This window comes from Sebastes umbrosus, chromosome 14 (genome assembly GCF_015220745.1).
Source record: "Sebastes umbrosus isolate fSebUmb1 chromosome 14, fSebUmb1.pri, whole genome shotgun sequence".
Lineage (NCBI taxonomy): Eukaryota > Metazoa > Chordata > Actinopteri > Perciformes > Sebastidae > Sebastes > Sebastes umbrosus.
Genome location: NC_051282.1, coordinates 30,944,702 through 30,969,666, shown reverse-complemented (window position 1 = coordinate 30,969,666; position 24,965 = coordinate 30,944,702). Strand labels below are relative to the sequence as shown.

The 24,965-nt window shown below is 40.1% G+C and overlaps 1 protein-coding gene across 1 annotated transcript in view; it reads left to right on the top strand.

Moving 5' to 3' along the window:
* Positions 1 to 13,027: 13,027 nt before the first annotated feature.
* LOC119501781 (protein phosphatase 1 regulatory subunit 29) overlaps positions 13,028 to 24,965 on the top strand; it is an 82,672-nt gene continuing 70,734 nt past the window's right edge. Inside the window, exon 1 of the mRNA XM_037792385.1 lies at positions 13,028 to 13,184. The gene's annotated coding sequence lies outside the window, so the exon portion shown is untranslated. The remainder of the gene's footprint in view (positions 13,185 to 24,965) is intronic.

Here is a 24,965-nt window from a genome sequence, read left to right as displayed (position 1 = left end):
AGCCTCATGAAACTTTACAGCCACAAACTAGAGACCTAGAGCATTCAGAGGATGGATGGCTTTCCTAGCTAGATTGAGACAATAAGGGGGTTTCTGAGCAGTTTACACAACAGAAGTGCTCGCCATCCAATTGCCGAAAAATGCAATTCTTGTAGAAATCTCCAAATGTCAAAAGTTTTTGATCCCAAATCACAGCATGGCTTTTTCTATGGTGTTCCTCAAGGTCTTGGTGTCTTAATGTGGTATTTTGTAAAAAAAACCCGAATAAATTTAGCATCAAATCTGTGTAACAAATGATATCAACCCAAATATTGCTGCAACAACATATGAGACATAATAGAGCATGGGGATGACCATCATATACTTCTATCATAATGTTCTAAACCCTTATACACTTTTACAATTAATTTTAAATAATTAATTAATGAATTCAGCATCTCAAATTAATCTCCAGGTTTCCAGCTTTCAGATGATGTACACCACTTCTATGTGACATCTACTGTTGACCTGCTATCTCCCCCTAAGCACCCCCTGGACCCCATAAAAAAGACTAAAACGGCTCTATTGTGGGTCTTAGAGGGTTAAACACAAATTATATTAATTGGTAAAAACACCCAGGAATACAAGGATCAAACTAGTTCAACCCAGTTTACTTTACATCAACCAGGTCTCTATCAGACATGCATAAAATAAACGCTATTTTTAAAGGGATAATGCGCATTATTTAACGTTACTGTGGCAGTATTAGCCAACTGGCAAGTCTTTCTTTGGAGTTTTTCTCGTTGACATCTGGATTTCTGTTTGTGTTGCTCTTTGCCTGTTCTCATAGATCATGAAAATGAATGAATCACTGCTCATCATACTGTTTGCACCACAAGTTTAGACCAGTATATGTTAAATAGTTAATGGAATTGGTGGAATTAACTGTCTGTCAGTAGATGTGTAGAGAGTGGCAATGATTTATTAAAGATTACGTATACATACAATACAAAGAGGCACACTTTTTATTTGTGTATACATTTCAGAAATACTGTACACAGACACTTTCGCTTCCATTGTCTGCGGTACAATGCATATGTCTGCCTCAATGGTGCAGCTTTTAATCACATATAATGACAGTTGATGAACTTTTTGACACGGATGACGCTTAGGAAGCAGTGTGAGGACAGTTTGGTAAGTTTTTCAGACAGAATTGGAGCAAATATGACAATGTAGTCGGGGGTATGTAGCGCTCTGGGTGTCCGTCCGTCGTTTCGCGTGTCACACTTTCGTTTCCGGAGCAGAACTCAGAAACTATTTAACTTAGGAACTTCTAATTTGGTATGATGGTTGACAGTGTGGTCTAGTTGTGCCTTTTAGGGGGTTAGAAGTCCAGAGTGCCCTTTAGTTAATTAGTTAATGCCCATCAATTCCATTAGTTCCGAAAGGGCAAAACGTTTCGCCCTGCTTTAGTAGGGGTCAAGCTGTGACCAGTGACCAGTGACCAGTGACCAGTGTCGAATGTGCAAACTGTCATAAAGGGCATTCAAAGTAAGTAGACAATCTAAAACAATATATTATAATCATTGTCTTTTATATTGTTTTAGATTGTCTACTTACCTTTTACTGCCCTTTATGACAGTTTGCACATACGACACTGGTCACTAACCTTATAGCTGTCTTTATATAGTACCGTATATTTATAGACTGTCTTTTAATGCATCGTGTATGTGATGGGGAGTTTCCCAAAAGTTGTGAGCCATGATGCCTTGTTTTTATAAAACGGTCACTATATCCTGACAGTAGTGAGGAGATTTGAGGAGAGAAAAATAGGCATTACAGTAACAGAATATTGATTCATATTTGATCAGCGCTGGCTACAGTAGTTTGACTGCCTCCACTGAAATGACCTGGGATTGGACAGAGCGTGAAAACAGAGCCATGAGGAGATGCAGAAGTCTCTCAGAACAACTTGAATTACAATATGCTGAAAGGTTATTATGGAACTTTTTGCCGAATGATGCCAAAAACATTCTGCCTACTGCAGGTTTAACAGTGTTTCCGCAGGTCTCTGGTCTTATCTTTAGCACCAGTTAGCCAACAGGGCCGAGCTTGAAATTTGTGAATCAAGAGCTGATGTAATGTTCTATGACGGCCACTAGATGCTACCAAAGCGCCATATTTGACTGATTATACCTTTAACTGGCTCTAATGTTCCTCAAACTGCTCCTGCTGTGAATCTGATTCCCTGCTGACTACCTGACACAGTGGCTGTTATCTGCAGCTGGTGTTCTGCATCAGCTGCATTAATGTAAGAACCCCCCGCATATAACAACAACAACAAGCACCTCTGAATCCCTGGAAATAAAATGTAAGCAGTGCAAGTTCACTCTGTGCTGTTATTTTATTCATAAACATTAAAGCAATGGAAGTTGAGCTATTCTTTGTTTTTCACCACCTTTCGCTCCCCCTTATATGCAAATAATATTAGTTGTCTGCTATGTACACAGCAGGATCACAAGTTTATTAATCTGCTTTATGTACAAATATTTATAATGCAATAATATTGCTTAGTTTATTATATTGAGTGTGTAGAATAAACACAGTGTGACTAGGGGTGCACATCAGTGTGTGTGAGATCCTGAACTGTTATTTAACCCTCCACCCTCCAGTACCACAACTTTTACACTTTTCTTTTGTAATTTTATGGTCAATAAACCTCATTTACATGAAATTAAACCTCATTTTTGAGTAAAAAAAAAGGCAGAAATTATTAATTATGTGGACTATAGTTAGTATCAGAGGAACATAATGTTGATGGATTATCACAGATAAATATATGTCAAAGTTTAGTCAGAATATTATAAATATTATAATATAAAACATTTCCAATGGCAGCACATAATGACACCTTTTAAGCTAACTTCATTCCAACTTCATTACCACACGTTTTATACTTTTTTTCCCTGTAATCTATGGTCAATAAACCTCATTTAAATAACATTATACCTCATGTTTGAGTAAAAAAAAAAACCAGAAATTATAAAATGACTTTTATCCATGTTGTTTTTTGGGTAATTAGATGAAAGAACCCAATATATTTATGATATAATGAAGTTTGAAAACGGGTCAAATTTGACCCGAGGAAAACAGGAAGGTTAAACAGCAGACTTGTTGTTCTTTAATAATTGAAAGGATGTGTGTGCATGCGTGCATGTGAATTGTAAGAGAAACTTTGTGCATTCAAAATTTCATGTTTAATTATGCGCGGCGTCTGCAAGGATCAGCTGGAACTCTGCGTTCTGTCTGCTCGAGTGCTGATTGCGTCCCAGTTGAGTCCAGTGACGATGCCCTCAACTCCGTCCAGGCATGAGGTCACACAGCCAACACTCGCACTCCCAAAACACACACACACACACACACACGCACGCACGCACGCACACACGCACACACGCACACACACACACACACACACACACACACACACACACACACACACACACACGCGCACACGCTCACACACACACACACACACACACACACACACACACACACACACACACACACACACACACACACACCATTTATCCAGAGTGTCTAAACACTGAATCTATTTAACATACATTCTGACAGCTTTTCACAGGCGTGCACCACAAGTGAGAAATATAAAAAAAACAGTGTTATCATGTGAGCTTCAAAGGTCACATTCACAACGCCCATTTTGATATCTGATTGAATTTAAATCTGCAGTAGGCAGAATATTTTTGGTATCATTTGGTACAAAATTCACAAGAAAAAAGTCGTAACATTACGAGGATAATGTCATAACTTTACGATAAAAAAAGTTGTAATATTGCGAGAATTAAGTCATAACTTTACAAGAAAAAAAGTCGTAATATTACGAGAATAAAGTCATAACTTAACGAGAAAATAAAATCGTAACATTACGAGAATAAAGTCATAACTTTACAAGAAAAAAAATAACACTACATTAAATTTCTACTTTATAATATTATGACTTCATTCTCTAAATCTCAGATTTCTTTTTTTTCCACAATGTGGCCCTAATACTTCGTCGTACCATCGTACCATAGACCTACAATAATGATAAATAAAAATGAAAATGTAAACAAAAAACAGTTATTCATTTCCATTTTTAAAACTCCACAGGGAGCCACTGGAGAGGAGCTGAAGAGACGCAGGTTGCTGACCCCTGGCTTAGGCCCTTATTTTAAAACCGGGTGTAATCACCGCTGCCTCCGACTGGATGTTGTTTAGGCTCTGTATGTGTAAGCAATGTACCTTCATTTCTAACAACCCAACAGACCAGAAAATGTGATATATAAATCAATAATTTGTGCATCTTTCGCTGAGCTGGAGCTGTAAAAGGCGATAATGTTAATGGATTGAAAACAGTCTTGCATAAGCACAATTATTGTCAAGACACATTTTTTTAAAGTCTCTAACAAATGGAACAGTCATGCTATTACGGCTCTGACGTGATGTTCCAGCCACAGAAAGGAAAAATAACAGACAGGGGAGAGGAGTGAAAAAAAAAGGAGAGAATACAGTGCTCAGGGTTAGCTTCAGTGTCTCTCACTCTTTGCTCCATCTCCTCAATACTACACTTGGTTACCATGGAAACACACTTGCAGCAGCAGCGAGCTGGAGTCGTGAGGCCAGTCAGCTGAGATACCTTCGTCTAGTAAACAATCCTGCAATCTGAATTGAAATGTGTTCGGTACCTCGGTGTCTGAGTTTGTCAAATGATGGTAGATGTCAGCTAAAGGTAAAGGGAGCCAGAGAGGTGGCAGGACACAGCAGCTGTGACAACTTCTCATATAAGTTTTTGATGTTTTATTTCCCTGATATTTAATAAACAGATTGAGCCTTTAAATTACAATAGTGAGCCGACACAAACGGCAGTCAAAGCCTAATGATTGTCACTATAAAGAAAATAGAGATAAACAGAGAATTAGTAGGACATGTCATACATCACCTCCATATCTATTAATAAAGTTAGTATAATTTCATGGTACACCGTGCCTCCTACGTCTTAATTTCATAGTCTTGTCTGCAGATCTTTAGAGCAGTCATTTCATGCCTCATACGATGTACTGTATACGTAATTCACATGTGAAAATGTAAATTTAACATGTGGAAATTTTAATTTACATGTGAAAAAGCCAATCACTTGTGAAAATGTCTAGTTCACATGTAACGTTATTTTAATTTCACATGTGAACATTTTAGTTCACATGTGAAAATGTGGAATTCACATGTGAAGAAGCAAATTTCACGTGATTTATTGAGCCATGTTTCGTTTCCACATGTGGAAATTTTAATCCACATGTGAAATACAGCGTATTGCATTAGAATGTATGTAATTCCACATGTGAAAATGTAAATTTCACATATGGAAATTTTCATTCATATATGAAAAAAACAATCACTTGTGAAAATGTCTAGTTCACATGTGACATTATTTCATTTTCACATGTTAAAATTTAAATTCACTTGTGGAAATTCTAATCCTCTAATCTTTGTGAAAAAAGCCTTTCACATATGAACGTACTGTATGTAATTCACATGTGACAATGTACTGTAAATTTAACATGTGGAAATTTACATGTATATGTGAAAAAAACAATCACTTGTGGAAATTTCAAGTTCACATGTGACATTATTTTATTTTCACATGTGAACATTTTAGTTCACATGTGAAACTAGCCAAGTGCATGTGAAAATGTGGAATTCAAATGTGAAGAAGCAACTTTCACATAATTTCATGTGCCACGTTTTGTTTCCACATATGGAAATTATAATCCACGTGCATATTTAATTCACATGTGTCTGTAAATTTAACGTGGAAATTTAAATTTATATGTGAAAAAAAACAATCACCTGTGAAAATCTCCAGTTCACATGTGACATTAATTTATTTTCACATGTGAAAATAGACAATTGCATGTGAAAATGTGGAATTCACGTGTGATGAGGCAAATTTTGTAAAGGAAAATAAAGATAAACAGAGAATCATTAATGTCATGCATCACTTTCCATATCTATTAATAAAGTTAGTATAATTTCATGGTACACCGTGCCTCCTACGTCTTAATTTCAAAGTCTTGTCTGCAGATCTTTAGAGCAGTCATTTCATGCTTGTAATCATCATTATAATCATAGCAACCTAACTAAGACTCTATTTATATAAGATAGGCCTTATGAGGTCTTTATTGTCTCTGAAGATAACCTGTTGTAATGTGTGAAACACATCGAGTGTCACGGTCTGGCACTGTGGAATTTATCCTTGTGTTCATCTTTTTAGTGGATTATTAGTTCTGTACATGTTTAGAGGAGTTTGGTTTTCTTGGATAATCTGTTATATTCAGTCATTCTAGTGTTTCCTGTTTTATTTTGGTAAGTTCACCCGTCTTGTGTCTTGTCTGGTTTTACTTCCTGTCTTTAGTGATTGTCTGTCCCGCCCTTATTTGTTCCACCTGTGTTCATTCAGCATGTTCTCCTTGTGTATTTAGTCTGTGTTTCTGGGTCAGTTTGTCGTCGTTCTCCTGGTGTTTCCCTCTCGTGAGGTTTTTTCCAGGTATTTTATATTTCTAGTTGACTCCTGTGGATTGTTTTTTTTGTAACCTACCTGCCTGGATCAACCTCTGTAAGTTTTTTCATTATTAAAATAATTTGAACCCTGCTGTCATCTCCTCATTCTTACCTGCGTTTGTTCTGTTGTCCTGTAATAACATGACAATGAGTTACATCATCAGCACTAAAACCACCGCTTTATTATTACTACAACAGTCCCTAATGCCAATGACATGAGCCATTTATCACCCAGCAACCACAATTACAGGCAAAACACACACAAACGATATATGTAGTGGTGTTTGAAATAGATATTGCCTCACAATGTTTGGATGCACTGCAGGAAAGGAACATTTGTGTAAAAGAAAGACTGGTAGCAATACTTAAAATGCAGGGTGTCATGTAACCGGCCCCTAAACAAAGGATAAGTAAAAGGATAGTTGTTTGGTAAGTGGAACAAAGTCATGAAACACCTTGACTCACCAATAGGAAAGCTTTGTATGGATCAACGTCGTTGAAGAAGAAGAGTAAGCTTTAAAGTGCAAATGAAATGAAATTGACTTTCATAGATATCTGCGCTGTAAATCATTGAAAGGTGCAGCTGATTTGACTGTTATAAGTCCATTAAATAGGCATTATTAGTCGGTACAAGCACCATAGATGTGGGTCATTAGGGGCCTACTACACCTACTACGTTGTTCAAGTGAAACTTAAAAGCAACACGTTCTAACATGTAAAACTGAATAAAACGTCACGTTTTGGATTTCTGTGCATTTGTGATGTCACAAATATACAATATTTAGACCAGGCAACAAAACTACAACTTCTTTAGGTTTAGGCAACAAAACTACAACTTCTTTAGGTTTAGACAACAAAACTACAACTTCTTTAGGTTTAGGCAATAAAACTACAACTTATTTAGGTTTAGACAATAAACTATAACTTCTTTAGGTTTAGGCAACAAAACTACAACTTCTTTAGGTTTAGGCAACAAAACTACAACTTCTTTAGGTTAAGACAATAAACTACAACTTCTTTAGGTTTAGGCAATAAAACTACTACTTCTTTAGGTTTAGGCAACAAAACTACAATTTCTTTAGGTTTAGACAATAAACAAAAACCCACTTAGTTAAGTTTAAGCAACAATAAACACTAAGTTAAGTTTAGGGAACAACATCATGTTTTATTGATCCACATCTATGGGGTTTATAGCAACTGATAACGTCTATTTAATAGCCTGATAACAGTCTAATCGGCACCAAAAGGGAAACATTTTTATCTTATATGTTTTGGTTTCATGATGGTGCCCCCTAGTTTTGCAGTAATTCGATGTAATACCCTCAGGTATAGGCCTACGCATATTAATACCTTATATTGATAGAGCCAATCAGATCTCGCTAAAAGAAGTCAGCGCTCTATCATAAACAGTCACACTGAGACAGCCAGCAGCCGACACAACACAAAAGTCACAGACTTTGAACAACTACCCACATTAGCTTTCCTGCTTAAGTCTCCTCCTTATCTAACTCACAAACACTATTAACATTTACAACAAAAAAAGGGAATGACTAAATGCGGCTTCAGCTGGATTTTAAGTGGAGGAAACACATAAACAGATGGAGCTGACACTGAAGCAGTTTCTCAGGGAAAAAAAACAAATCAAGTCGAGGAATGCACTCAGCTGGGAAGACTTCTGGAAAGGAGGAAGGCATCTCAAATTAGATTAATTAACGGGGCAGCTGATGTCATAGCCCCCCCAAAACCTGAAGTAGTAGCTCATTGCAACCCGACTTGTCTTCACACTAATAGTTAGCCTCACGAGTGATCCAAAAATATAAAGTCCCTGGCAGTAACTTGAAAATATAAGAGCTGCTATTAATTGTTTGGCTGTCAGGGAAAGAGTCCCATGCATCAAAGTGTCTCTGTACGTGAGAGCGAAGTTAGGAAAGAATTATTCATGACGTGACAGCTGGATGAGGCTATTAGGAAATGCAGGCAGACGGGCCCGCATCTTTGAGTCCTGTAAGACAATCGGCACTAGCCTGAAACCTGACAGTCTGTGGTCAGACTGAATGATGCTTATGAAATATGAGCCATCTCTTTACCTTCATATTGGCTCACGAATGACATCAGTCTGCCGTGCTAATCATCAAATCTTAGCTAGAGAGGTATGTTGTTTGTTACAGATAGATTCCTATTGATGTTGGTGACGCAACTGCTCATTCATCTAGAGGTATCTCAAAAACTAATAACTTGATATCATTTACATACAATTTGCTGTTGATATTAATGGTCCAACTTCATGACCAGTCCTCTAAGTCTCTGTTTTCCCACAGTTTAACTCGTGCACACAGCTCCAGCGGTTAGTTTGAGCCCATTAATTGTGTCAGATGTGCAAAGGTATAAAGATGGAATAAAACCTTCTTAGCGTCAGGAAGCACGCTCTCCTGCTCGTTTCTCTCTCTGATTTTTCGCCTTCTGTTCTTGTTTTTTCTCCTCCAATCTATTGAGGCTGCATAGGTACCTCCCAGATGGTGTGGAATAATGGTGTGCTTTGTGCAGAAAGAAATTACTTTTGATGCAAGAAATCATCATTATCTGTTATTGGTATGTATGGTGGCACAGATGTATTTTTGCTCGCTTGGTATTCACATGTGAAGAAGCAACATTCATATTATGTTGATTTCATGTGACATGTTTTGTTTCCACATGTGGAAATTCTAATCCACATGTGAATAAAAGCATATAGCATATGAATGTATGTAATTCACATGTGACAATGTAAATTTCACATGCGGAAATTTTCATTCATGTGTGAAAAAAGCCAATCACTTGTGAAAATGTCAAGTTCACATGTGTCATTAATTTTTTTTACAAGTTAAAATTTAAGTTCACATGTGAAAATAGCCAATTTCATGAGAAAATGTGTGAAAATGTGGAATTCATATGTGAAGAAGCAAATTTCACGTGATTTATTGAGCCATGTTTTGTTTCCACATGTGAAAAAATGCATATCGCATCTAAATGTATGAAATTCACATGGGTCAATATAAATTTCACATGTGGAAATTCTTAATCGTATGTGAAAAAAGCCACATGTGAAAATGTCCAGTTCACATGCGACGAAAGTTCCTTCTTCACATGTCAATCCCACATTTGAACACATTTTTCACATGCAACTGGCTGTTTTCACATCTGAACTAAAATTTTTACATGTGAAAAGAAAATAATGTGAACTGGAGATTTTCACAAGTGATTGGCTTTTTTTCACATGTGAATCAAAATTTCCACATGTTGAAACAAAACATGGCACATGAAATCATGTGAAATTTGCTTCTTCACATGTGAATTCCACATTTCCAAATGCAACTGACTGTTTTCACATGTGAACTAAAATTTTAACATGTGAAAAGAAAATAATGTCACATGTGAACTGGTATGTTTGATGCCATTGTTTGTGGAAATTCTAATCCACATGTGAAAAAAAGCCTATCACATATGAACATATGTAAATGTATGTATTCATTTTCTTCTTTCATTTGTGAAAATGTCCAGTTTACACATGTTAAAATTTTAGTTCACATGTGAACATATTCAATTCACATGTGAAATTGTGGTTTTCACATGTGAAAAGGTAAATTTCACATGTGACATTTTTCATAAAGGGGTGAGCCTACATTGTGTGTGGAAGCATAGGCATCAACTAGCTCAAAACACATGACTACTACACATCCTCCCAGCAGCAACAGATAACAGATTTGTTAAGCGACATGCCAAGACAAGCCATTGTGCTCTTGCTTAACACTACAGGCACTGATAATGAGAAAATATTAATGAGAGTCTCAGTGCCGCATCAGTCTCTGGAGCTAATAGTCCTCCACTGACGGAGAAAAAGAGGCAGCGATATAGAGACGGAGAGAGAGAGCAAGAGAGAGTTAATGAGCTGAAGTGTACACGTGTGTTTGCATGTGTCTCTGTGTGCACTTGCTTTTGTGAGTGAGAGAAAAAGCGAGTGAGAAATGAGGAGGAGAAGAGTGTTAATTGTGTATGATCACACCTCCAACATTATTCCTTCATGTGAAACAGGCAGAATCAACCTTCCTGCCGCCCACACAGGCATGCAGATCATCACCAGGGTCCTTCTCATTCCTATATAGCTCTGGTATATAGTTTGCAACAGCTTGATTCACAAACTGCTGGAGACTTATTTACATCCCACCCCTGAAATGTGGAGAAAGCAGAGATAAAAAATCTATGTTGCTATAAAAGGGGAGAAGGAGCTGATATAGGATGGAAACGTGATGCCTTTTGCATGTTTTTAGCCAATAATAGTTTGTTGACTAAATCTGTCAAGTTAGAATTGTTTATATGAGGGAGTAAAATCCTGCTTCCTTCATCGCTTCCTCTGCTCCCTCCCACCCTTTTTTTTCACTTTTTACAACAGCATCTGTTCATCTCTGTTGCTGTAATTACCAATGGAGATTTACAACGGCTAATCATTGTGCATGTGCGTCTGTTTTTTGTCTTTAAGGGACTAAGTTTTTACCTGTTTTTTTTTTTAATCATTTTTTTATTGTCAATGTGTGAACAGGTTGTAATCCAACCTAAAAAATGAGACCTTCTGTGACTTTCAAGGTTTCCTCTATCAGCCTGTAGACGGCTTTTAATGTGAAGAATGACGCCCCTTTTTTTTTATGGGAAAATCGAATGATTCAGCGGAGGGGTCTAGCATCGCCCCGAAGACGTTTATTTCACCACAATGACCCGCTAGCTGTACATTATCCCGCTTCTTACACGGCTACTTACTGAAGAAAGAAATAATTAGACACAAAAACATCAGAACTGCGCCCATAGCAACGGCCTGTTATACATAGCAACGGTCTGTTAGCAACGGTCTGTTATACATAGCAACGGTCTGCTATACATAGCAACGGTCTGTTATACATAGCAACGGTTTGCTATACATAGCAACGGTCTGCTATACATAGCAACGGTCTGTTATACATAGCAACGGTCTGCTATACATAGCAACGGTCTGTTATACATAGCAACAGTTTGCTATACATAGCAACGGTCTGCTATACATAGCAACGGTCTGCTATACATAGCAACGGTCTGTTATACATAGCAACGGTTTGCTATACATAGCAACGGTCTGCTATACATAGCAACGGTTTGCTATACAGAGCAACGATCTGTTATACGTAGCAACAATCTGTTATGCGTAGCAACGGTCTGTTTTATGTAACAATGGTCTGTTATACATAGCAACATTCTGTTATAGGTAGCAACTGTCTGTTATAGGTAGCAACGGTCTGTTATACATAGCAACGGTCTGTTATACATAGCAACGGTCTGTCATACGTAGCAACGGTCTGCTATACATAGCAATGGTCTGTTATACATAGCAACAGTCTGCTATACGTAGCAACGGTCTGCTATACGTAGCAACGGTCTGCTATACATAGCAATAGTCTGTTATACTTAGCAATGGTCTGTTATACATAGCAACAGTCTGCTATACGTAGCAACGGTCTGCTATACATAGCAACAGTCTGCTATACATAGCAACGGTCTGTTATACTTAGCAATGGTCTGTTATACATAGCAACAGTCTGCTATACGTAGCAACGGTCTGCTATACGTAACAACGGTCTGTTATATATTGCAATGGTCTGCTATACATAGCAACGGTCTGCTATATATAGCAACGGTCTGCTATATATAGCAACGATCTGCTTTACATAGCAACGGTCTGTTATACATAGCAACGGTCTGTTATACGTAGCAACGGTCTGTTTTACGTAACAACGGTCTGTTATACATAGCAACAATCTGTTATACATAGCAACGGTCTGTTATACGTAGCAACGGTCTGTTATAAAGAAATAACAGACCGTAGAACGCTGTGATTGACCAATCAGAATTGAGTATTCAACAAAGCCGTGTAATATATAGTGATATTGTGCTTTTAGCTGTAAATCACGTTCAGTCTCATGCGTGTCGCCTCACTGTTTTGACCGATGCTCGTTCGATTCTGCGTATATAGTCGTTGACTTGGCGGACACATGCAGGTGTCACAGTTAACAAGCTATTTGTGATTCTTACACAGAGCCCCTGTAAATGTCTGTTAAACATTAGTAGAGTCTCTGTCCACTCTCCCTGCTGTATGCATGAGTATGCCCCATTCATAATCAATATTATATCAATACTATTTGCTATTTTAAACCCCCTTAATGAAGATGAATGCTGCCACAAAGTGTATCTGCAGGTATTCACCTCACTGGAAAGAGAAAGCCAGCTGTAGAGGCAGATGCCCACTGCAGTTCAACCATATTACTCTACAGCAGAGGAGGTCTGTGTGCATCCTCCTCCTCTCTCTCTCTCTCTCTCTCTCCCTCCCTCTCTCTCTCCCTCTCTCCCTCTCTCTCTCTCTCTCTCTCTCTCTCTCTCTCCCCCTCTCTCTCTCTCTCTCAGTCATCCTCTCCCGCCGCGCTGCTGAGCCTGCGACGTTATAGCAGTGGATGAAAAGCAAAGAAAAAAAACGCTCTCTCTCTTTGCTTCAGCCAACGGACGCATACACATTTTGGGAAAGGAAATAAGTGAAGGTACTGTACAAAGAAAAATGCACGTTTCCATAAATATATATATATGTTATGTATATGCATTGTATATGATAAATGATGTGCGGATGGATGCAAGCAAAGCGACGTTGGAGCGAGCATGCACCTGCACTATCCAGACTCCAACGCTCTGCTGGGTTGAGTCCTGTTGGTGCAACAGAAGCTCCATATGGTGGATTTTTATGAGGGCATGTTTTTCTGTTCGGGGTTTGGCAGTAGAAGTGCGATGTTTTGAGCAGACTTGTGATGGATAAAAGGGTCTATATTGCTACAGTTGTTGCAGACAGAAGTGGTTAAAATGTGTGGCCGCAGATTTAAAGTGTCACATGAAGCCAGGCTGGTATTTATTGCTGTCTTCTGCAGGGGGGGATATAGAGAGATATAGAGATAGATGGGATGGACGGGCAGAGGATATGCGCGCCATGGACAGATGTGCGAGAAGGGATTTAGTATCGAGGGAGGAATCACGCAGGGGATAAAACTGGCAATGCATGTGCGTGTGCGTGTGTGTGTGTGTGTGTGTGTGTGTGTGTGTGTGTGTGTGTGTGCGTGTTCTAGCTTGTGTTTTTGAGGGTGAATGGCCCAGCTCTTTCCAGCAGTGTTGACTCTACTCTGTCGCACGACAAGGGAGCATCACTTTATACCTGCAATGAGGGCTCTTCGGTGTCAGCTGCCTTTAGTTCTCCCGTGCTCGTGCGCGCGTGCGAGTGAGACAGAGAGACACAGAGAGAGAGAGAGAGAGAGAGAGAATGAGAGAGAGAGAGATTTCCTGCCAGCAGCAGCAGCAGCAACAGTGTCCGACTACTGACCGATGGACCACACAGATTCCTTCGCCCACACATTTTCGACTGCCAGGCGGCACGAGATATGAACATGTAGAGAAAAGAAACTGTGAACAACATTTCTAAAAATGATCCATCACTGCTGTTGGTTTAGTGTCTGTAGAGTAGACAGTTTGATTTAAAGGTGTAACTATCAGCCCACTATGTTGCGCGCAGTGTTTCAGCACCATGGACAGCGCAGTGCTTCAGCACCATGGACAGCGCTTCAGCACCATGGACAGTGCATAGTGCTTCAGCACCATGGACAGCGCATAGTGCTGACACACACAGGGCTCTCTCTGGTGCTGGAGCTGTAAAGCACCACATATTGGAGGGATTGAATGGTCTAAGATGTGACAAAGTATATGCTCAAACATGATCCGCATGCATAATCTAGATGTGGGCACACTGTTAAGAATGTCCCAGTAAAATAACAGTAAAGAACTGGCAGCAGGGTTGCTCTTTATGTTACTGTAAAATTAACATTATTATACTGTCGCTGAAATTTACAGCTTTGTACTGTTAATAAAAAATACAGTTTGAACTTTATTAATTTCACAGTATTTTACAGTTATATACTGTTTAAAGATACATTATAAAGCTGTTTTTCCACCTTTCTTTTACATTATCTTACTGATTTGTTTTAATGCACTATTTATTGTTTACATACATTTTAATAAACATTATTCTTTGCCTAGATGAATAGATTTAGCAGGTTACAGACATAGGAATAGTCACACTAATTACAATTAAAGGCACTTGTTGGGGAAAAGGCTGTAATAGACTTGTTGACACTTTTCCCAAAAATGTGTGTCTCTAGCTGGCTACAAGCACAGAATACAAACCAGAACAACATGTGATGAAGAACAATAAAGCTAATTCACTGATTTTACAATCATGTACAATGAACAAACCTCACATGAGCAGATCAGGTCCCAGAATTCAACAAATACTGTTACTGATGATACTTTAGACAGTTGATCAGCAGTGAAGTGCTGTTTTTTAAGAATGCATTATAGTTCAGTTAAAAAACGGCCTATGAGCGTAATTTAACAGGTTTTCTTTTGTATTAACAGTAAAGCACTAACAGGTTAATAACAGGTTAATACTGGTGAAATCCTGCTGTAAATTAACAGCAATTGTTCACAGCGCACTTCAATTGTTGAGTGTTTGAAAAAACAGCATTAAAATAAATTTTATTGAAATGCCACTTATGACTCAGTGTATCCCATTTGTGCTCAAAGACTTTATTTAGTATGATAAGGAAAAAAATGCCACAATATTTGTTCTGTTTGGTCAAAAATCTTTAAATTTGGTACGAACATACTTTGGGCGAATATCTAATAGGACAACTTTGGCATTTTTAGATCATCTGAAAAATCCCACTTTTATTAATAGTCAAAGTCAGGATAAAAAATAGGAAAACACTAACATTGTGTTTATTAAATGTTTTCCATATGAAATTAGATTAGATTAGATTTCCTTTTATTGTCATTGTACAGTTACAACGAAATTGAGTTTGCAACTCCCCATCACATAGAGGATGCATTAAAAGACAGTCTATAAATATAGGGCACTATACAAAGCAACAGCTATAAACTGTCTTTAAGGGCAGTAAAACAGGCAACAACAGCTGTCAGTGTGTCAGTGTGCTGACTTGACTATGACTTGCCCCAAACTGCATGTGATTATCATAAAGTGGGCATGTCTGTAAAGGGGAGACCGGTGGGTACCCATAGAACCCATTTACAGGTCAGAGGTCAAGGGACCCCTTTGAAAATGGACATGACAGTTTTTCCTTCGACAAAATTTAGCGCAAGTTTGCAGCGTTATTTAACCTCCTTCACTACAAGCTAGAATGACATGGCAACCTCCGAAGGATCGACTGTGTTAACGCAGTAAAGAAATTAGTGGCGTTAAAACAAATTTGCGTTAATGTGTTATTATCGCGTTAACTTTGACAGAGCTAGTGCATATCTTTGATATTCATCTTGTTATGAGTTCATAGATAACAAATACTTGATTGTGCTCCTTGTAGTTTCTGAGATATACAGCCATGTTGTTATCATACTATATCTAGGATTTAAGAACATGGGACGACTGTTTACGACTGTCTATTGCAAAAACAGTAGTCCCATCATGTGGCCAAAGAGTAGATAAAGTATGACAATAAAAACTCAGCTTCACAATGTCTTCAGATTTGTGCTGAGGCTGTCCAGGTCTGGCACTGTACCAGACAACATTGGATTTTTTCCTTTATGTTTAGATCTTATGTTCCTCCTCTTAGTCTATTAGTTATGTAGTAGTGATTTGGGCTTTCTGCTATATTGTCTGCATTGTAGTGTTTCCTGTTTTATTTTAAATTCACCTGTTGTGTCATGTCTAGTTTTATTTCCTGTCATGGTCCTGGGTTTTTTCTTATAGTTTGTTTCCTGTTTTATTTTGAAAGTTACTCACCTCTTGTTTCATGTCTAGTTTTAACTCCTGACCTTTGTTTGTTTTCCCGCCTTTTATGATTGTCTGCCCCGCCCTGATTTGTTCCACCTGTGTTCAATCACCCTGATATCCAGGTGTATTTAGTCTCTGTGTTTCTTTGTCAGTTCGTCGTCGCTCCTCAAGTGTTGTCTGTCTCTTGTGAGAGTTATTTCCATGTGTTTGTTTGTATTTCAAGTTTATTCTGTTGGATTGTTTTGTGAACCTGCCTGCCGGACCAGTTGCTTTTTGTCCCAGTAAGTTGGCTTTGATTAAATCATTGAACTCTGTCTGCTGCCTTCTCATCCCTTTCTCTGCGTTTGGGTCCACCTTAAAACCAAACCTGACAGAGGCAAGAAATTAAACATTTCAGTTGCAGGCACAAATGGGATATTTGAGATTAAATATGTCAACAATTCAGTGCAAATTATTAGAAATAAAATGCCTTTATATTTCTATAGCTTGAGAATAGCTTTTAATTCAATATAGATGTCAAGAAACAGTCAGTTGATGCTGGTCTTTAAACAAAAGAAATAAATGTCAATAAGGATAAGGATGAGGTGTTTCTTTAATCAGTGGCTGATCAATAGTTAATAAGTGCTCCGACAGGCTCTGCTCTAAAATGACGGAGGGGTCTATCGGTTTGCTAAGTAGGTGGATTCCTTCTTATACAGTGTAGTAAATTAGCTTTCGCTACAGTCAATAAGGAACACCTCCTAGCGGCTTCACCATCCATGCCTCTAAGCCTGACCTCATCAATCATGGGTCGCACCCGCTTAAATTACGGAGAAATACACGAGGAAAAACGTGTCGAGCTCCGACGCAGCACATTACTGCATGTCCTATTTTATCACGCCCCTTTTAGTTTCCACACATTGCTCCATCCTCTCTCTCCACCGGCTGCATCCATTCGTCCCATTCTGCTTATGTCCCCTAAATCCATTCCCTCCCGATGTCGATGATCCCTGATGATGTTGCCCCCCTCGGAGGAATGACGAGCAATCCCCCGATCAATTGCAATCACAGATCAGTGGCGTACCAGGAAAAAAAATGGGTGAAGAAATCAGTAGAGGTGGAGGCAAGGCCTGGGAGACCTGAATAATGACCACCCAGCGACCAAAACCCACTGCCCTGTTGCTATGTAATCTTCGGTTCATCAGAATACTATTGAGCTACGTTGGCCATATCTCAGGGAATCCATAGCGCTGTCTGTTGGGGTTGCTCTCGAGAGGTGATGGATGTTACGCTGGAAGGAACCTGAAGTGCAATTTTCTTTCTGCTCGAAACCAAGACATGCTAACTGAGCTCACTTGGTGACCAAATAAGAAAAAAAGAAATACCGGGTTACTGCAGTAACATAAAAACAGGATACAGTTATTACAAATAGCAACATAACATTACAAATAACATTACAAATATCAACAGCATCATTTAGTCTGATGGATGATATGGCAGTTAGGATGGATGAAACTATTTTTTTCTCTCTCTTCTCAACTCCAGAATAATCTGGAATATCTACCGATTGTCTGGGCCAATGGTGAACTAAATGTGCTGGAGCTTGGGTACTCATTGAATAGTTGATAAGTCGAGCCATTAGTGCCATTATATATTCCTGACCTCGGTGCACAGAGAGGCCGAGACACTTAGGGCACTCCTAATGAATTCGCCTGGCTCTCGGATGCAGGTCAAGTGGCTGACAGTCCTGATGTGGTGGATTGCGTGCAGTGGTGGAATGCTACTACAGTACACTTATGTACATATATTTATCCGTGTGACAGCATGCACCTTCAGAGAAATGTTAAATTGATCAGATCTATGCAAAATGCAATAGTCATGCAATAGTAATGTGCGTAGTAATGTGTGTAGTTTTACGACTACTAATGGACTACTAGAGCAGATGGTGCTCGGCTGCTGAGCTGACTAGTTGACAGTCATTCAGTATCACTAAACCACGTTCTGTCTCACTATCAACCAATACGGGCCCTCTATTACTCGGCCGTGTTGATTTGCCGTGTACAACATCAGGAAGATCAGACCGTATACCTGTCAGAGCCTGCAGCACAACTCCTGGTACAGGCTCTTGTAATATCACATATTTCCTACTGTAACTCCCTGCTGGCAGACCTCCCTGCATGCACATTCACACCTCTGCAGATGATATATGCAATTTACTAAGGTCATTAAATGCTGATTGGGCCTCTGACTTACCTCCTGTACTTCAGCTTCTTTTTTTTATCCACACATACAACATGAGATATCAGGACAGCAAGACAAATAGAAACCTCTGGACAATTTTGTACAAAAAAAGGATGCAAATGTCAGTACCGTGCAGCTGTCTGCTCATATGTTCCTTATATTCCAGAGGAATGAGGACTGTCAGTTCTCTGGCCCACAACTGACAAGCTCAAATCTTTAGCATTCCCCACCAGCTCCACCTTTCCCCCTGGCCTCCCTTTCCCCAGCCACGCCCTCCACATTGATTTCCGTATCCATCAGGAAGGATTATGTAAAGATCCTGAGAGGGATAACCCTTGGGAGGCATTCACACTTGCTCACTCCTCCACATCACACATCCTTGGCCGTAGCACACTGCGCTCCTCTTTCAGCCTAACAGCTGTTAGCGCTGCTCTGTGCAATCAATACGACAGTCATGTTTCACAACAACCGTCACTCCTTCACTGCCAGGAACCTGTGGGAGGTCCCCCTTGGGCGAGAGAGACTGAGAGACATGGTAGACAGTGATTCGCTGGCTGACGAGGTTTCAGAAAATGCAGCAGCGGACGGCGCGTTTTGTTCATTAGCTGTGTACGTTTGTGGGGCGTGAAAGTGTTGATCGGGGGGAAACCGCTGTTTTCCGTTCCGTGGGAGGATGAGATGTGTGAGAGAGAGAGTGGACTGCCGGAGGGCTTGGAGAGAGGAGACATCAGGGGAGGATTAAAGAGGAGGAAACATGAAACAGATAATGAATATTACAGTATATATGGCAAGTCATACAGATCAATCTTCACCACCTTAACCCCTTGAATGGCAGGTCTGGTTGGCAGCTACGGCCATGTCTTATACTTGTGATAGAAATAGGGAGAAGGGTGATCTGTAGAAACCAGTGTAACCCAGTGCTTTCAGCCCAGTGTTGCATGTACAGAGTAGCACAGACTCAACATATTGTCCCTCCCAACTGGTTAAATCCCACCGGTTGGTCAGGGCCCCCAGACGCCCCGTTGGAGACCGACACACAGGGTCCTCTTCTTGCATTTCTTTTGGACGTGCGTGTCAATATACGTACAGTAGTGTGATGTTGTTGCGCTATATTATGAACAGGGCATTATATGTTTTACAAAAATTCTATGTGGATCAAAACAACAAAGACTTTTATTTTGAAAGATGCAGGGTGGCATTTCCGTTATGACTTTTCCTTTGATTCTTATGTATTGTTGATATTTGTGTTCGTATGTTCTTATGATATTGTGTGTATAAGTAGGTTGGGTCTCATGTTAAGGTCAGACACCTTCCCATAAAGAGAAATGTCGGGGGGTTATCGGTGGACGTATAGCGAGCATCTTATTTTACAAATGGCACTTCCGTTGACTTTACTTTCTTTTTGCTCCGGGAAGGTACGCATGTTCTCGGCTCTCTGTTTATGTTGTAAATATGAGGTTAAACTAGTTAAAACACACTTAAAGTCATTGCATTAGCATTGTCAAGCTTTAGAGTCACCATTTTATGTGGTTTCATGCATTAATCCGGTAATTAGAGGAGAAGTGTGTCGAGGACTGACGACAGATATGTCCGTTTATGCATGGCTATTTTCTTTTGTTATTTTTCCAATGGAAAATGCCGTATTTTAGATTAATTTAATTATATCATTTGCAGTTTATTTATTAAGGAGGAAGGCGCTGAGAGAGTGCAACTACAGTTGCTGTTGATGCTGGTGGGAAAATGAATTGCTCAAAGACCGTCCCAGGAAGTGTGTCCTCACCTTATACACAACACAATGCAGAATCAGACCCACTACATACGCTCCTTTCAAAATAAACTTCGGTAGGGTTAGGAAACGATCGTGGTTGACGTTAAGTCTTGTGTTTGTTTGACCCATCCACCTCTCCTCCCACCCGCCATTAGCTGACTCTCACGCTATTAATACTACATCACTTGCTCTGACAGGTGGGTTTACATTGGAGTTAGTTAAAAAGCCCGGTTCGTCGCATACTGTCACTAAAGGGCGCCTCCGTGCATCGGTTTCCGATACTGCTGCTGACCGATCGGCGGTATCTGACGAGTTGGGAGTGAGACCGCGTTGACTCAACAAGCGCCACCTCAATCCAGCTTGAATCCAACTTCACAACTGGTGGTTCATTCATTCGAATTGAATCAGCCGGTTGCATGATCGTACTCTTTTTCATTACCTTCATAGCCACAGGTAGATCCATGGAAACTACTGTAGGCAGTGAACAACCACTGTTCAATGAACCCCGAGCAGCAGCAGCAGCAGTCTTTATGTTGAGGGCAGTCATCCGACGATACCGTATTCCTTCTATCACGTTAATAGATTCCAGACTCTGAGCTTCATGGCTGTAATTGGAGTGACAAAGTGGTGCAAAGTGACCTGACATTGACAAAATGTTTTTGACGGGGAAAAGCTGTTGAACAGAAAGAAGGGGGGGTGCAGCGATGTGTGTCTGTTGGAGGGAAGGTGTTGGTTCTCTTGTGGTGACATAGCAAAGCATCGTGGATGCGAGTGCTTAGATGTGTGTTTGGTTCGGTACATCATGTTGTTGTTGTTGACTCAAGTCTGTGAATATCTGCAGTATCTGTGTGTTTATCAGCCACAAGAAACAAACCCACAAACCCACACACATATGCACTCTTGATTCTTCACACTGGTCTGAAACTCTCCAATTCTGGATCAACTCGCAATTTCAATATCAATATTATTTTAGTTTTTCCTCTAAATAATGCTGAATAAGCACTTCAATACAGCTGGAGCTCTGTGCTGCGATCATATAGTGCAGTCAAGTGCTTCTATGATGCTATAAAGGAGGAAACTAGTCAATTCAACTACAGTCTGAGCTCCGATGAAACCAAACATTCGGACGCATTTTGTTTTAATAATCTCCTGAACAACAAGGAGCTTGACATGACTCATAGAACATGCAGCTGTTACTGGTAGGGGTGCTATTTTCAGCCTGTTTCCTGCAGTGATCTATGCACTTACTACACTGAATGGATTTACTCATGTTTTCAGTGCACAGCGGGATGAAACTGTTTAACTCCCTAAGTCTTAATCAAAATTATCTTCTGACGGCAAAACAACATTTTTGCATACAAAAATAAAAGCAGATAAAAGTGGCAGCATCTTATTTAATCCAGAATCGATTTTGAACTGAGTTGTGAGCCAAAGAATTAAAACTGAATCACAACATGTCCATGAGATGAGATAAGAGTATTGATTATTATTTATTGATCCCCAGAAGGGGGAATTGCAGCAGCACAGGGACACAAATAAGTAGCAGACAAATAAAATCTAAATAATTATAGGTATTTATAATAAAAATGCAAGCAAGGAATCTCTGTCTGTCTGTCTGTCTGTCTGTCTGTCTGTCTGTCTGTCTGTCTGTGAGTATGTCCTTCACAAATACCAGCATGTTATGAGTCCCCCTGTGTGTGTCTGCATTGCACCGCGGCGGCGGCGGCCATCCTCCGGTTCCACCCTGGTTAAAACGTTTAGCTCTTTCAGCACCGTTGCTGTTGTTTGCACCATGGATGTATAAAGAGAACTGGATACAGCGTTGGAGGCTCCGGTTCAAGATGCCAAAATGGTTAGACTGCTGAGTGATAAAGTAACCGGATTTTCGGCGATCTTCCTTCGTGATTGTTAGCGTTCTCTTTAACCCCGCCTTCCAGCCCTCGCTCCAGCCTCGGTCTGGGTCTCATTCGCTTGAACGGAGGAAGGAAAATAAGTCTTACAGACGTCTCTTTCCCAATGTAAGTCTATGGGAAAAAGTGTTTTGGGGCCAAATGGCATCACGTGACGGACACAGAAGTTGTAATTCCACCGTTCGTTAGCTGCTAGCCGCCAGCTCATCCGTCGCTATGTTGAAAGCTGTGTGGGGAGGCAATCCCGGGCCGAGATAGAGCCATATGAAATTACAGTTGAGTTTGACCAAAGCACACTTGGTGATTGTTGGAAAGAATAACGACGACGGCTTAGGTGAGTTTTATTTTGTTTCTGTCCAGTTTGAACAAAGTGTTTTACGATGCTCCGCTACGTACAGCTGATCTCAACAGAAACTAAAATACACGTGGGTGATGGTGCAAGCTGCACGGAGAGGGGGACACTTTGGCGGAGGTCTGCGCTCTCCGAGTGTCATTCTAGTTTAATATTAAAACTGTGTTTTTCCCGTGAAACAGAGTGTATTTCACCAGTGTTTCTGAATGTGACTTGCCGTGACTTGGCTGTGTGACGCACCTACAGTATGTAACGGCAGGTGTATTGTTCAGGACCCAAAGGAAGCGCAGTGTCGATTGTGAAGTTGCTTGGATGAGCGGTTCTCCAGTAAAGGCCACACATTCGGCCCGTTCCAAACAGGCATGATCTGCACGGGTCGAAATGAAACTAGAAACTATACAAGAGGATCTAAATTCCAAAGCGAGATTGACATAGTGGTGTGAAATTAGCAGCAGCAAACTAAGCAAGGTACAGTATATTTAAACAGCACAATGACGTCATCCACCATCTTTGGAAACTGTCAGATACAAACTGAGGAAAACGTGACAAAGCGTTTGCAGAAAGCTGTTATATTCAGAGCGATGCATGTATGAGGGTGTATCTGTTTAGTTAGTGCTCAGTGTGTGTACTCTATGTGCGTTAAGTAAGGACACCATCTGCCATCATCTCTGCCGTGTGCCAACCCCCCCCCCCACCCTTGTTAACCCACACCCATGCTCACATACACAAAATCCTTCAGCGTTCAAGTTTGATGAAGAAAAAAAATAAAAATCTCGCTGTGGATGTGTGTGAGAGAGAGAGAGAGAGAGAGAGAGAGAGAGAGAGAGAGAACACATGCTGGAGGAGGAGTGGGTGTGATGCAGAGAGCACTGTAATTGTTAAAGGGTGATGACTAAAAAGCACAAGCATAAAAGGAAATTGTGGTATTTCTACTTGTATTTCAGACACGCACACAAATATAGAAATACAATTACGTACATACTCACACACACACACACACACACAAAGTGGATTTTGGAATAATGCCTTGTTTTTTTTCTGGACTGCCCTAGATTCATTTGGCATCTGTGCTGCACACTCATATCTCTCTCTCTCTCTCTCTCTCTCTCTCTCTCTATGTTGTTATCACTCTGCTTTTCCTCTTACTCACACACACACACAGCCTGCCTCTCCTCTTGAATCTCTCCCGCTCTCCCTCTTTTAGTACAGACTGCTAAGATCTGGGTATAAATATTTTAGCCTTGTCAACCACTCGCAGAGAGACAGTATCTCTATTGCCCCTGTGTGTGTGTGTGTGTGTGTGTGTGTGTGTGTGTGTGTGTGTGTGTGTGTGTGTGTGTGTGTGTGTGTGTGTGTGTGTGTGTGTGTGTGCGTGCGTGTGTGCGTGTGTGTGTGTGTGTGTGTTGGTGTGTGTGCATGTGTGTCTGTCTCGGCACAGTTTAGCTGGATGAGAGTACACGACGGTGTGTTCTACTGAAGCATCTGTTTGCATTTCTAGCTGAGCCACGAACGTATATAGAACCTGAATGCTTCACTGTCTCGGCCTGCAGAACGTGTCCACAACCAGCCTGATTTAAAATGTAATACTTTTGAAGCAGAGGGTCTTTTAATAGCACAGAAAGCAAAACAATGTTCACACTAACCTAACCTTATCTTTGCCTTAGTATATATATATATATATATATATAGAGAGAGAGAGAGTATAAGTCCCGCCCCTTCTGGTCGACCCCATGGGAGCTTATTTGGGAAAAAATAAGAACCATAGTCAACGGAGAGAGACAAATATTCTTTTGATTCCATTTGAAGTCAAGAAAGTCTCAGTTAGTCGTAGTATTATTGTGTGGAGCCGCTCAGTGAACTACATCTCTCGTCTCAGACAATATACGTCACCAACGCTAGCTAGCTCGGAAGAGAAAGAAGGATCAGAGCCGTTGCTGGTGTGAGGTCATCCCAGTATACGGTGACCATATTTTCAAATATGCACGCACCGTAGGTGTTTTCATGAGGATGGCTAACTTGGCACACCTGTGGCACATTTGAGAACGGAGTAGGATCAGAAAGAAGGCATTATTATATTATATATTATATTATCACATTCACTACTTTCACCCCCTTTAATCACAGGGCTATCCCTCCGTCAGGACACACTGACAGTCTGGGAGTCCTGTAGAGAGTTTTCCTCAGTGGAAACATATTGTTGTCTGGGCATACTTACATTATTTTTCAACTTGTTTTGTCTCAGGCTGT